This window comes from Chrysochloris asiatica, unplaced genomic scaffold (genome assembly GCF_000296735.1).
Source record: "Chrysochloris asiatica unplaced genomic scaffold, ChrAsi1.0 scaffold00145, whole genome shotgun sequence".
In the NCBI taxonomy this organism is placed as follows: Eukaryota; Metazoa; Chordata; class Mammalia; order Afrosoricida; family Chrysochloridae; genus Chrysochloris; species Chrysochloris asiatica.
In genome coordinates this window covers 358,497-361,162 of record NW_006408663.1, presented here as the reverse complement: position 1 = coordinate 361,162, position 2,666 = coordinate 358,497, and the positions used below count along the sequence as shown (strand labels likewise).

The following is a 2,666-nucleotide window of genomic DNA, read 5'->3' as shown; positions in this document are numbered from 1 at the left end:
ATTGATGGCGTCAAGTGTGGCGGCGGTAGTGAGGTTGGCCCAGGATCGGACATTGTTTCGTTCTGCTGTGCATGGGGTCGCTATAAGTCGGTTCTGACTCGATGGCACCTGACAACAACAACAACTCTGTCTTAGTCTGGGAGTTCCACTAAAATCTGTCCACCATGGGTGATAATCCTGGTATTTGAAATACCAGTGGCACAGAATAACAGCAACATGCAAGTCACCATAGTACAACCAACTAACTGATAAGTGGTGGTGTATACCACTTACAACTTTAAATAAATACCCTTTTCAAGAACACTATGGTCAATTGCTTGTTAATAAAGAGGCAGAAAAAAAAGTATCATTTAAGTCTAATTAGATTATTAGCTTAAAAATTTTAGCAATAGAAAATAAAATTTAGTAATTTTTTACTTGAGGTGGAATCTCTGTCTCGTTAATATTTGTTAAGCCTATTTCTAATATTGCTCAGGTCAAATATAGCAAGTTCCCCTTGGAGGAATGCTCATTCTTTAACTAATGGCTCTATATTCTTTTTTTAAAATGTATATATATGGTGTGGCGCTGTGGGCTAATGCGTCAGACTGCAAAGTCGTTTGGACTGCAAGGTTGATGGTTCAAGCTCACCAGCTGTTCCTTGGAAACCCTATACAGTATCACTGTGGGTCAGAATCAACTTGATGGCACTTAACAACAGCTGTGTATATATATATATATATATTCACACAGTTACCCATGTATGCTGCAGTCAAGAAGCCAAAGGCGCCATATTGCAAAACTCTGTTGCAAAACATCTCTTTAAAGTGTTCAAAAACAAAGATGGAACTTTGAGGACAAAGTCACCTGACCCAAGCAATGGTATTTTCAATTGCATCCTATACGTGCAGAAGAAGGAAGACCAAAGAAGAACTGATGCTTTCATGATTCTGTTGAAGAATACTGAATGTAGCATGGACAGCCAGAAGAAAGAACAAATCTGTCTTGGAAGAAATACAGCCCGAATGTTCCTAAGAAGCAAGGATAGTGAGACTGTCATATACTTTGGACATATTATCTGGAAGCATTAGTTCGAGGAGAAGGGCGTCTTGCTTGTTAAAATAGAGATTCAGCATAGAAGAGGAAATCCATCAACAAGATGGACTGATACAGTGGTTTCAGCAATGGACTCTACCATAGCAATGATTGTGAGATGGATGCAAGATTGAGCTGAGTTTTGTTTTGCTGCACAAAGGATAGCAATAGGCTGAAATCAACTAGACAGCACCTAACAGCAGCAATATATAAAGCTGCATAATTGCATAAACAAAAGCATTATTTTCCATGCTGGGTAATGCATTTATTTTTGCATTTTATATTCTACTTGGCTGCCCAGTTTCCCTTTCATTATCAAAAACTCATGTCAACAGCCTATGATGAAATCTTTTATCTTTCATTAGTAGTTTTCATGCTAATATCATCATACAAACAAAAAACAAACCCAGCCATAGGAACCCATTCTAACTCATAGCAACCCAACTCACAGTCTAGGGCTGCTAAGGCTATAAATCTTTATGGGACCTCATCTTTAAAGTAGCCACATCTTTCTCATGAGTGGCTCATGGGTTTAAATTGTGGTTAGTAGTCCAGTGCTTATCCTACAGCACCACCAAGGCGCCTCACATCATACAAAGCTCAAAACTTACTGGCACTGAGTTGATTCCAATTCATAGCAACCAACAATTCATAGTTCTCCAGGCTGTAAATTTTATTTTCTTCTAAGGAGTGTTTGGTGGGCTTGAACAGCAGACCGAGTTAGCAGTCCAGTGTTTATTCTATAATGCCACTAGACCTCCATCTCATCATAAAAAGTAGCTTCAAAAATTTTATGAAAACATGGAATTAAAAGAGAATGGAAATGATTATATATTCCTGAGTGCTTTTGTATATATAACAACAACAACAAAAACACAGAGGAAATAGAAGCAAATACTGTTGAATGATGATGCACAGAGGAGATTGTAATCATTGCAATTAAATAAAATACGTTAGGATGAGTGTAAACCCGATGTTCTCCCATGTAAACTATCACTCAATTCACAATAAAAACTTTTAAAAAATAACAAAAATACAGTCATTAAGGTCATAGGCCCTGTCCAGAGAAAGACTATGAACTCCATATTAATTAAATCAATGGGGTGCAGGACTTTTTAGACTAAGGTATAAATTCTTTGCAAACCTGCTGTACCACACATCTGCGGGTGTTTACTGGGTTGGGCGCCTAATTTTGTTAAATCAAATAAAGAAAACCTCACTCTCACTAAAATGAGTACCAATTGTATTTCTTGAGTGTTTGTCAGTAAGCACTGGTGATAACTCATCAGTGATCTCATAAACAAGAGGAATCGAGGCAGTATCTGAGGTACCAACAAGGTTTCTCACAATACTTCGCAATGCTGTCAATAGCATGTTATGATCCACACAACCGAAAGCCTTTGCATAATCAATAAGGCACAGGTAAACATCTTTTTGGTACTCTCCGCTTTCAGCCAAGATCCATCTGATGTCAACAATGATACTCCTCGTACCACGTACTCTTCTGAATCCAGCTTGAACCTCTGGAAGTTCTCAGTCAATGTATGGTTGCAGCCATTTTTGTACTACCTTTAGTAAAACTTTACTCACAT

General features: G+C 38.0%; 1 protein-coding gene across 1 annotated transcript in view; it reads right to left on the bottom strand.

Moving 5' to 3' along the window:
* Positions 1-2,666, bottom strand: part of MSH3 (mutS homolog 3) — a 280,941-nt gene that overhangs the window by 200,076 nt on the left and 78,199 nt on the right. The gene's annotated exons all lie outside the window — the stretch shown is intronic.